The sequence below is a fragment of the Eumetopias jubatus genome, unplaced genomic scaffold (assembly GCF_037043125.1).
Source record: "Eumetopias jubatus isolate StellerSeaLion01/CBP00866 unplaced genomic scaffold, mEumJub1_p1.0 scaffold_10, whole genome shotgun sequence".
Taxonomy (NCBI): Eukaryota; Metazoa; Chordata; class Mammalia; order Carnivora; family Otariidae; genus Eumetopias; species Eumetopias jubatus.
Genome location: NW_028274816.1, coordinates 24,961,255 through 24,973,734, shown reverse-complemented (window position 1 = coordinate 24,973,734; position 12,480 = coordinate 24,961,255).

Sequence of the window (12,480 nt, the reverse complement as noted above, 5' to 3'; positions counted from 1 at the left end):
GGCTTATCCCAGCTACCTGCCTCTCACTTTAGCCTCTAGATTGCTCACCACTTCTGAGGACATAAGGACCTTGTGTCGACGGTACCCGCTATGGTATTCTATAATGCAAGAGCCAGCCACAGATGGTTGTTGACTCCCGAACAAATTTCCCAAGCCTGCCACTCCACACCTTTCCCACACTCCTCCAGCTCCCACCAACTACACGCTTTCTTAATTCACAGCAAAAGATTTCAAACCCTTATTTCTTGAAACCATGACTGGAATGAATTTCATCAACTTGCCCATGGCATTACCTTAAAGTGCCTAGCTCTGCACCCTCTTCTCCACCATAAAATGCCTTTGCATCCTTACCCATTACCCCCTTTCTCTTATTCTGCCTTGCTTCTACCGCGAATCTTTCCTGGGCTCTAAAGCCTGATCTTCACATGTCCCTCCACTCCCCCACTTTTTATTTCTCTCTCCCTACTCCTGTCTCCATGGCTTGCCTGCCCCCACCACTCTCCTAGCTTTCTTTAATCAATGCACTTATATTTGGAAACCTAGACATGCTCTATTCTCTCCTACTAAAAAAAAAAACAAAACAAAACTAACAAAACTTCCCTTGATTCTACCACCTATTCAACCCTTTTATTCACTACCCAACTTCTTAAAAGACTCATTTAAACATGTTCTCCGGTCCGTGATTGAACACCCCCAGCCCTGTGGACAGCTCTTACTACTGGAGAAGGATGGTCATTATTTTGAGCATAAAGGAATTTTCCTGTAGCTCTTGCTCACTGGTCCCTTATGTCACCTTGTGAGGCCACCCAGAGCAAGTCTAGTCCCCTGACACAGACAACCTTTCTTCTGTTCTGTTCTCTTCTTTCAGATCTTCCTGAGCTGGGCACTACCAGCTCCTTCAATTGTTCTTTACAAGACCTGATTCTCAGTTCTTTTGCCTCCTTGTTTTTAGTTTGACTCTCTTAAAGGGTCCTGTCCTGAGATTAAATGTAAACGATCTACATCTGCTCCTCTACCTAGCACAGTAGAGCAGGGTTATCACCTCCTTTGTTCTCCTAATTACACTTTGCTAATACAATTGTTGAATCCTCTGCTATCAACTTCAGCCTCTAAGATAGTGGTTCACAGAGTGTGGCCCACAAGCTTCTATTTCAGAATGACCCAGGAAGCCTTAATAAATGCAGATTCTTGGGCACCACCTCAAACTTGTTGCATCTAACAATGGGGGGGCAGTGACACCTGGGAATCCGTATTTTATTTTTATTATTATGATTCTGGGGGGAATCCACATTTTAAACAAGAATGCCAGATGATTCTTAATGCACTCAAAACCTGGGGAGGGGGGCATGCTCTCTAAACATCTGTTGCCAAGCCTGCACCTAGCCCCCATGTTTGCGCAGATGGATTTTTGGATCCAAGACAAGAATTTCCATTTTCTTGCATTATATTTTGTCTTGTTAGATTTGGTTCATTGCCTTGGCCTATCAAAATCTGTTGAACTCTTTATTCTGCAACATATGACTTCATGAAAACCACACATGGATTAAGATGAAAAACCTTCATGTCACAGCACTCAGGATTTCCCCCTACACTGACACCAATGATGGTCAACCAGTTCTACCAAACTCCTACTTCATCTTTTTCCCATAAGATAAATGGACAGATTGTCATTTGCCATGTTGCCAAATGCCTCGGTAAAGCCCAGCTGTTCTTTGTCTTCTGTATTTCCCTGATCTGCTGTCATGTCAAAGAAGAAACTGAAGGTTTCTTTTTTTTTTTTTTTAAGATTTTATTTATTTATTTGACAGAGAGAGAGACAGCAAGAGAGGGAACACAAACAGGGCGAGTGGGAGAGGGAGAAGCAGGCTTCCCGCGGAGCAGGGAGCCCGATGCAGGGCTCGATCCCAGGACCCCGGGATCATGACCTGAGCCGAAGGCAGACGCTTAACGACTGAGCCACCCAGGTGCACCTGAAACTGAAGTATTCTTGAGGGTCATTTACGTATGCCTTCTAGAATCTGTGGCCAGGCAATGGAGTGTCGTGTGCAGAATCCACCTTTTCCTATGACCTTGTTCTGAATGCCTATGGCACTTAGGCACTGTATTACAAATGTTCTTGTCCACATTTTGACTCTACTACTAGAAAAAGAGCTCTTGGACTCTGAAATTGTGTCTTATGTGTCTCTAAATATCGCATGGTAACTAGCACAATGTCCTACTTTTCTTTGAATGAATGAATGAATTTTACATTTTATTCCCACTAACTTACTTTACCTCTTTGTACAAGATGAAAGCAGACTCTGTAGTGAATACTAGGAGACTATGCTTCTTAGGCATGAAGGAAGTGGTGTGCCTGGACAGATCTCCACAGGCCCAATTATTTCTTTTAGTCACTGCCCATTCAAATGAGCTTGTTAGAATATAGGCATTCTTTGAGATGAAGTGTGATGAAAACACTGAGAAATGATGACACAGTTTCTAAAACATCACAACTTTACTAGACTCTATGGCAATGACCAAATGAGACACAGGAAAGTGCATTTCAGAAAAACCTTGGCGGGGTGCCTGAGTGGCTCAGTGGGTGAAGCAGCCAACTCTCGATTTTAGCTCGGGTCATGATCTCAGGGTTCTGGGATCGAGCCCCACATTGGGCTCTGTGCTCAACAGGGAGTCTGCTTGAGGACTCTTTCTTTCTCCCTCTGCCCTTCCCCCCTCCTCAAATAAATACATAAATCTTAAAAAACAAAAGAGAAAAACCTTGGCTTAGTGGAGCCACCTAAATCAGCATAACATGCAAACATATTACGGGCTTCATTCTAACTAGACCCCTTGGGATGACACAGACAAAGCAGATCAACAGGACATGAGATGGCTGGATAAGGAAATCTAACTTCCCTCTATGTCACAACTGCTAACACATCTAAGTAATCCTCTGCTACATAAGACAGTAGAGTGAACAACTATAACTGAATGACAGGAAGTCCCATGTTTTCTATGGCTCATGTGATCTTCTTCATGGTCACATTTTGTCTTTCCTATTTTTTTGTAGGCCAGAGAAGAGTCCATAAATACTCCAGAACACTGGGAAATGTTCTGCACTGGGAAAGCCAGATAGCCCCAGGTCTACTTACTTGTTCGGCATGAGGTACAGGGCAGTGATTCTCAGCTAGGGGGTGACTTTGCCTCTTTGTCCCAGGGATATTTGTCAATGTCTGGAGACATTCTTACTTGTTAAAACTGAGGAAGAGGTACCACTGGCATCTAGTGGGTAGAGGCCAGGGATGCTGCTAAATACCAATGCACAGGACAGCCTTCCTCAACCAACAAAGAATTATCTGGTTCAAAGTGCCAATCATAATTATATCGATGGAAATTTTCAATTAAAAATATCCAGTGCCACTATTGAGAATCCCTGATCTAGGGCTATGGTTCTAGTACCAAACCTGGAAAGACTGATCCATCTCAAAGGGTCATGGAGTTACCTGTTGGGGAATCTGTGAAGTAACTCGTGGGTGACAAACACTGTAAGATATTTTGGGGTTCTGTAGTGAGGCTGGAAGACCTATCTAATGGGCTGGAATGGAAGTAGGGAGGCTCTGGAAAACTCCTTAATAGCTATAGGTTTTACTTCAGAGTAGCTTACTGGAAAGGCTCTTCGTGAACTCTGCTCAGAAGGCAGCCTCCTTCTTGACAGATGAAGGAATGCCGGCTCAGTAGAATCAAGCAAGGAGCATCAGTGATCCATGTTTATGGTCATAAAAAAGTCCTGAACCACAGCTGCTAATGATGTAACTGGAGACTTAAGGCTCCAGGAATGTGAGGTGGACATGAAGCAAATGTACCAACTGGAAAGGGTGCTGTTTTGGTGCTGACTGCAAAAAAGTCTTAGTCCTATAGAATGAAAAGGGAATTCACTTTACTTGAAGCTCCTAGATGACAGATACATTTCCCCCAACTTCCTGCTATTTTTTATTTGACCAAGATTTTAAACACAACCAGTTTTATAGATCATAGGGAAGCTGGTAGATTTAATGAAGCCTCCAGATGCCCCTTGAGAGATGATTACAACTCTAATTAAAAATGGAGGATGACAGACGAGAATCCCGTGGGACTCCATAAAGCAAGTGGCGCTCATATGTCTTCTTCCGTGGAAAGGATTACTTTGTTCATGTCAGTCTGGGTTCTTTCCAGTAGTAAAAGATAGCGTTGCCAAATTCTAATACATTAGGAGATTTAATGCGGTTCAAAGATCAGGGAATGTTTTAAAAGGCAGGGGACAAAAAAGTTTATCAGCTAAGCTGGACTTTCATTTCTTTTCTTTCATATGCCTGTAGTCACCATCTCTAAGATTACACGTAGCCTAGATTACAAGAGGAATCACCTAAATGAAGTCTGTCTTAGTATCAAATCTAAGCCTGGAGAACAAGGGAGGTATTTGTAGGGCAAATAAGGGTTAGGGCTTCATACTCAGGGCTTTAGGGACCAGATAGGTGTGGCAAGTCAGAGTAGACTGTGGGGTCACAGATCCAGGTAATCAAATGAGGTTTAAAACATCACAAAGTAGGTCTTGAAGGTCAAGGCACTCAAATAGATAGACAGGGGAGGTCAGGGATATTGAGATATCAGTTTCAGATGACAGAACCACTAATAAGAGCTCATTTTATCACAGGAAGCTGATCTTCTAACCCTACAGTGCTGGTCATGTTGGCTAGTCATTGGAGAGTTTTGGTTCTGAAAGGGAGGTCATACTACTTAATAACCATGGTCCGAGTATAGGGATGGGAAGTAGCCAGGGGAGAGCCAGAAGCAGAAAGGTAAGCCTCACTGGAAGGTTTTGGATTGGGTGGGCCTTCTACATATGGACATTAACGCAGCCCTGGGGCCAGATTTCAGTAGCCTGCATAGTCCTACACCTACTTCCAAAGGCAAAGGTGGTACTACATCTTCACAAAATGTATTTGCATCTCTTTAGCCAATACACATCTTCTCCCAAAAGGAAATCAAACAGGAGAGAGTTGGGGCAACATGAAACCAACTGTATCATTGAACAAAGGGTCTAATGTAAGAAACATCAAGGACTCCACTGTGATTAAATCATGGAGGCACTGACTGCACTATCCATTGACACTGCACTGGCTATCATAAATCAGGTCTGGCCTCTGACAACAGAAGCCCAGTGAATCAAGATTCATTTCTAGATAGGATGAATGCACCAGGCAAGGGCTTTCCCCCTTGCAGAACCTGAGGTAGGATGTCACTCTGGAAGACTGACCCGCAGGTCTTAATAATGATCATCATGTCTTTTATTAATGGCTGGCAAGATTTGGAGATTCCTCCTACCAGTGTCCAGGCCTGGGGAATTGTCTGCAGGGTATAGGGATGAAGAAGTATTCCTGAGCCCCAGCTGTGGTTGCTTTGAGGCTGGAGGTCCTCAAACTCATCTTCAGCCTCAATTCCTCCCCAGATCCTAAATGTGACTCATAAAATGTCTACCCATGATTTCCAAATAGGCTGTGTTTCCTCTGCTGGGAATGCCTTCCCTCCTTTCCTTCGATATCTACCAGAAACATCTTCTCTAGGACCCCCTCTAGGCTGGGTTACTTTCTTTCTACGCTGTGCTCTCCAAGTTTGGTGTATACAACTTTATTTAAACCATACTGGTGATTATTTGTCTACTCGATGATCTCTTTCCTGAGGTTGAAAACTTTGAGCTCAGGGACCATTTGTTTCGGTATATGAGTACTGTGCACCTTGCACAGTGTCTGCCACATAGTATATATTCAATAAATGTTTGTGGAAGGATGGAAAAAAAGTTGGTAGGAAGGCTTAAAAAGCAGTAAGGATCACTAATCCAGGCAGAGAGCAGTGGTTAGGCTCTTCCAAAAAGGATATTGACCAGCCAGGCTGGGAGAGACCACCTCATGGAGATCTACAAAGAGTTGGCAATGGCATTCAGTGGCTGTAGGGCTGTGATTCCCACCGCACTTAGTGGCAGAACCCCAGGGAATCCCTCTCTCTTGGCCAAGCTACTGACTTACCTTCCTGGAAGGCCGGCACACAGTTCTGTGTTGGCGACACTTCTGTGGAGCTAGCCAGCACCAGGTTGGCTATGCCAGAGGGTTCCTTGCATCCTAGAGGCCAGGCCTTGCTAAGTGTTGTCACTGTCCTCCTGTTTCCTCTGAGGCCTCTGGAATCTGATATTATGATGTTTGATCATTATGATTAATGGTCAAAATAGTCAACCTTAGTTTTGGTGAACTGCTTTTCTCTTTGCTGTTCCTCATCAAATGAAAGAGTTTGCAGAGCTGGGTGTTGGGGGGGGGTCTCGAAATTCCCAAATGTATAGTTTTTGAAAGTGCTTCTTAATTCTCAAAACATTATCCACTGGTGACAAAGATTATTATAGATGACAACCCTGAGTACATTAATGAAGATTTTTCAAGACCCAAGAACTTGACAACACAGATCTCTTCTACTTTCCATTCACCTTTGCAAACCAATAAATTCAGTATTCAGGTGACTCAGTGGAACATTCAGCACATATCCTTGACGGCTCTTAGAAATCGGTTCTGTTGATGTGTAAGTTATTCCAAAAAAGAGGTTTTAAGCTCATTGTCAAACATGGTTACAGTATCATACAATCACAGAGTTGAAGAATGAACTAGAAGGTACCTTAAAGATAGACTAGTCCGAACTGAAGGTGCTAATGCCCAGCAGGACAGGAAAGTAACTTGACCAAGGACACACAGCTGGTGAGTGGCTGAACCTGGCTTGAAACCAAACATGAGGGTCTTAAACCTTTCTGCCATTCAATATATATATATGGTAGTATATTTACACACACACACACACACACACACACACACACACACACACACACACAAACACATGCACATAAAAGGACAAAGTCCTGCACCATAGAGATTGAGTTGTCTGCAGAAACCAACAGCCCTACTGAAACAATAACCCATTTCAATTTAGGGCAGCCTGGTCGGGAATAGGCCCAGAGCCTCACCAGCCCCCCCAGAAAACAGAGCATTGTTTCCATCCAAACCTTGCACTGAAAGGAAGCCTGTCAGCTGGCAATGACCTCGTGAGACAACTTTGGGGAGAGCAAAGGGCCGAGAAGAGAAAGGCCTCATTCTCACTGCAAACAGGAAAAGGGAAGAGAAAAAGAAAGCTCTGTCTCCACACAAGGTTTGCTGGGCTGGCTATGAACTGTTCCAGTACGTTCCATCAAATAGACGCCTTCATAGAATCAAGCCAAGCGCGAACACCGGCTCTGGGACTCCCACTCCCGGGACACACACGGGCCAGCTCACACATGCTCTTGCTCTCTCTCACCCTGGGAGAGCACTTATATGGGCTTCATGAGGCTAAGTAATAAACACTTTGTCTTCACCCTGCTATTTATGGGTTGCTTGGGGCATCCTGTTCTCTCCGCTGCCCTTACCTGAACAGACAGCTCCCGCAGACCCCACACTTAATAGGGACAACAGTAAATGTGAAAGGCTCTGTGCGCCCCACACGCTCCTGTTTTTCCTGCGCCCAGTGCTAATTGCAAAGGAGGGTCAGTCTGCATCATTTAGCTATTCTCTCTGCTCCCCTCCTTGAGGTTAAATCTGTTCTCCTCTTTCCCTGGGTCCTCATTTTCTTCCTTCCTTTCAGACACCTAAGACATCTTTCAGGGATACCCTTTTGTATTTACCACCACCAGGGACTCTTCCATTCTTCCATGATGGCTCAACCCTCTAGGAAAACGAGAGCAACTCTGAAAACTGCAAACCACCAGCTGTGGCCTCCAGCAGAGGTTCTGGGGGCTCCCTGGGCGACCACGCACATGCAGAGTTAAGAAGCTGATCTGGTCCTACCTGTCGCTGACTTCAGGTTCACTTAGAAGCCTTGCGCTTCCCTTGCACGCATTGTGTTTGGGATGCCAAGGGGAGAGATGCACGTTTGGAAGCAAAAGAGTGTGTCCGGGCCAACAGACGCCTGAAAGCTGCAGGGGCAGACCCCAGAAGTGTCCACTGGAGGCAGGGCCAAGGTTGATCACTTTGGTCAGGTATGGGACCCTTTTCCCTCAGCTCCTTTGGGGGTTTCAGGGCTCTGGGAGCCGACGGGGCCTGCGTGCAGAGGATGAGTCACGGCCGCGTCCTGTCCACCCGTGGACCATCACACAAGCCTGGAGCCCTGCCACCTGTCAGTCTCGTCTTCATCTCGGGCTGGCCCGACGCATCCTGAAAGCAGACAGGACACAGGAGGATGCGTTAACTCGGCCTCTCCCCACAGAACCCAGTTCGCCATGGCCACACTGATTAAATACAGGACATTATCTCACCATAATGCCCTCCTGGCGGCGTTCCCAGGAAAATTCTAACTAATCACAAAAATAGAAAGAAAAACGCACCCTGAATTCCATTCCTCGTCTTAAATGAGTGATGTGTTCACTTTTATTTATTTTTCTGAAAGCAAGGCGGGAAAAGAAAATGAATTTTAGGGCTTAGAAAAACAAGCTACTAATAGTACGAAGTCGAGCCGGGCCGCGGTGCAGACAGTTGGGGTGTAGACGGCATGGCATCGTGGGTGAGTCCCCGGCCCGCTCCTGGCTACAAACTGAGTTTCAAACCAGAACATCTAGCAGGATGGGGTGTGGGGCCAGGTGTGGACACACACACACACCCATGCAGGCTGGGTGCTCGGCAGCATTGTCACGGCCCCTGCAGGCAAACGTCCTTCCGACACTCTTTTAAGCAATGCCTGCCTCTTTTTCTATCATCTTTCTTTCTGGACACTCATGCACGGTTCAGAATATCCCCTGCCTGGAAGTTTTTCCGGGAGATTCTCCTCGCTAATTCCTACTCACCCTTTAGAGATCAGAGTAAATGGCACTGCGTTCAGAAAACCTTCTCCAAGAATCTTTCCCCCGACTCCAGGCCCCGTGCTGGCGTTCTCAATCTTCCCTTCACGTCAGTGACGTGGCTGGCCATAACTGATTGCATTGTTGGTGGTCTAAGGGCTGTCTCCTCCCTGAGATCCCTTAGATCTTGTCGTGTTAACCACTCTGTATGTGCCTGGTACGTAGTAGCTGTTTAATAAATGCCTCTGCTGGATGAGTGCTGATGGACAGGCCCAGCCTGTGAACGGTACCTTACGTTACACGTAGGTCCCCCGCTAAGAAGCAGCAAGCAGATGTGGACACGGGTCACAGGGCGGTCCACGACCCCGAGGACCATGCCTTGCCCAGATAATTCCTACTCTTCTCCACCCCCTGTCCCACCCCGCCGAGTGTCTTCACAGAGAAACTCCAGGAGAGTTCAAAATCCCGAAAACCAGCTTCTGAGATGCTTCTCATAGTGTTACACTGAATGAAGTGAAAATAAAGAACACACCGCGCACCCCACCTACGTCTCCACCTGCCCCCGCTTCTGGCATTAGAATCCCAACGCTGCCATCCCTCATCATTGCTACAGCTGCAGTAATGGGTACTGCTACTTGATGGCAAAGTTCTAGCTGAGCTAATTAAGCATACTGAGCTAATAACCTTCCATTTTGGGACCGGTATTATTCATAATTTAATGTATTGCTGCTGAAACATTAACCTTTCGACAACTGGCATGTTGCCCACAGCAGCCCAAGTGCTGACCATCTTTCAGTAAAATGAGTATTATTGTTAAAACAGGTATAAATCATTCATGGCTGCAGCTTTTGTGTCAGACCCTATGTGAAAATAAGCAGTAAGCTGGGTAATTTATTTACCTTTTGGTGATTATTTTTTATGATTTTATGATCATATTCAATGATTCATAAACATTGGCCTGGTGCCATTTTGTAATCATTTTACATTTTAAATATTGTGTGGCTGTTCTGCTTTTCATCTTTAAAAATTTCAGGATTGATACCGGCCAACTTAATCCAGACACAAATGCAATTTCATTTGAAAGCAAGGTCGGGGGGGGGGCGTGGGGGCTGAGTCCCAACACCATTCATTTTAACGAAACCATTTTCAGCAGAGCTGTTTGGCGCGTCCCCTTGCTCCAGCACTGCACTTACGGGAGCAAACTTTCTTTGAAGTTTAACACACAGAGGGTGCCTTGAAATCTGAATAAAAGCACAGGAAAACAGTTAACAAGCTTCTGGTTGGGAAGATGATGGGAAGGAGCCCAAGGGTGGAGGGAAGCCTGCAAACTCTGGCCTCGGGCCAAGAAGGTTGGAAGCCACAAGCCTTATGCCCAGCACCTGGTTGGAGAATGTGATTCCATGCCCCCTGGGGGCGGGGGAGGGTGGTTTCGAGACTGCTCCCTCCACTGCTCCCTCCACTGCTCGTTCCACTGCTCCCTCCACTGCTCGCTCCTGCTGCTGGCGCTGGGTTTGGGCTCCCATAACGGTTCCGGAAAGTAGCCTTTTCTTCTCCGGACAGCAAGTAGGAGCTGGAGGCTGAGAGGTGGGCAGGTCTCTCATGGCCCGTGAGCTGAAGAGACCTCCCCACAAACCACAGACTCTCTTACGGGTTTCCCTTCACGTTTCTTCAACCAGTGAAAGCAAAGGATTCCTCCTACGCAGTAGGAACGATGGTCTGATGGTGGCCGGGAGACAGGGCAACAGAAAACAGGGAATGGGATGCGGTGTTCAAACTCCTCCTTAAAGCAGGAGTGTGTTCGAGAGCAAGCTTGCTCCTGGAGCCCATCTCATGACAGGCCCAGAGGGGAACTCAGGCAGAAGAGACAGGTGCCGTCACCCCAAATGTAGGAGGTGAGATCTCGAAATACAGCCACAAGTATGTGCCATAAACAAACACCCACATCCATAGGAGAAGCCCAGGCCAGGGGAAGATTATAGATGTATTTCGCTCTGAGACAGTGTGAATTGAACGAATAGCTCTGAGATGGCTGCTTACTGTCTTTTCTACCTTCCATTTATTTAATTTCCTGTTTATAGCTTTCTTGTTGGGGTTTTTTTTATTCAATTGTCTAGTTTTAGGATTTATCTGGAGATGTCTATCATCCACCCATCTACACACACACACACACACACACACACACACACACACGTATATCTGAAAATTATTTTAATAGATATCATTATTTAATTTTTCAATGTACAATTTAGTGGCATCGATCACTTTTACAGAGTGGATAATTGTCACTACTATTTCTAAAAGTTTTTATCACTCCAAACACAAACTCTATATCCATGAAGTATTAACTCTCCACTCCCTCCCATCCCATCTCCTGGAAACCTCTTATCTATTTTCTGTCTTCATGGATTTGACTGTTCTGAATACTTCATATAAGTAGAAGCATACAATGTCTGTCCTTTTGTGGCTGGCTTCTTTCCCTTAGCATCATGTTTCCAAGGTTCATCCATGTTGTGGCATGTATCAGAATTCCATTCCTTTTTTAGGGCCGAATAATATTCTACTGTATGGATATACCACATATTGTTTTACCACTCAACTGTTGGTGGACAGTTGGGTTGTTTCTATGTTTTGGGCATTGGGAACAATACTGCTATGAGCATCGGTGTCCAAGAATTGGAGTCCCTAATATAGAGACTAATATTTCTTGACCATTACGTTATTTTCTCATAAAAGGTCACTGCATGTTACATACACTGATCTACCTTTATATTGAGTGTTCTACTTGCTAGCTTGGTAGAGCTGGCCTGGGCACAAGGAACAAAACCACTCAGGCCTGGGAATTACTCTCTAGCCATCCTGTCAACACTTCTGCCTCAGAGGATGTCTTGCAGTCACCTTCTAGCATGTCTGAGGCTGGTGCAGTTTGTGAATTCTGCACCAGGAGCTTCCGATCTCTATACTGGGCTTGCTAAAACAGGCTTGCTTCTCAGGTATGATAAAGAACAAATTAAGAAACCGAATAACCTGGCATGAGTGAAATTTCCTTTCAATCATGTCAGCCAGAGCGGATGTTGTCATGAAATTTGATGTTATGGATTTATTTCCTAATATAAAGTCTAAAAGGGAAAACAGCATAAGAGCTGAAATGTGAATTGGACATGTCTATAGAGTATGAATTGGATTCAAGACAAAATATTGTGAATGGTTAATAGGGTCAGTCTAAGTATACTTGCTAAAATAATCTCTTGGATATGCAAATATTCTGAGAACTACACTGTCAAATATCTATTGTATCCTCTTATCTATGTGTTCACAGAACTGCTACATGTTAAAATAAATGAAAAATGTGAATTTAAAAAATAATGTCACCCTAAAATAATACTTTACTTTGAATAGTAATTTTTGTTGTCGGGTTTTTTTATTTTATTTTTTATTTTTGTCACACCCCAGGCAGCCAGGTTCTTAAAACAGCATTATTTGGAAATATTAAGAGGTGAGCTTTGTGTGTCCCGAGGAGAAACAGAAGTGTGGCGAGGGTAGGAAGGGAGCAGGAACGGGTCACATGTTCCTCTTGATCTGGGTCCCTCAGTCTGCCTTTGGCACCTCCCATGCCTTGGTGTTAT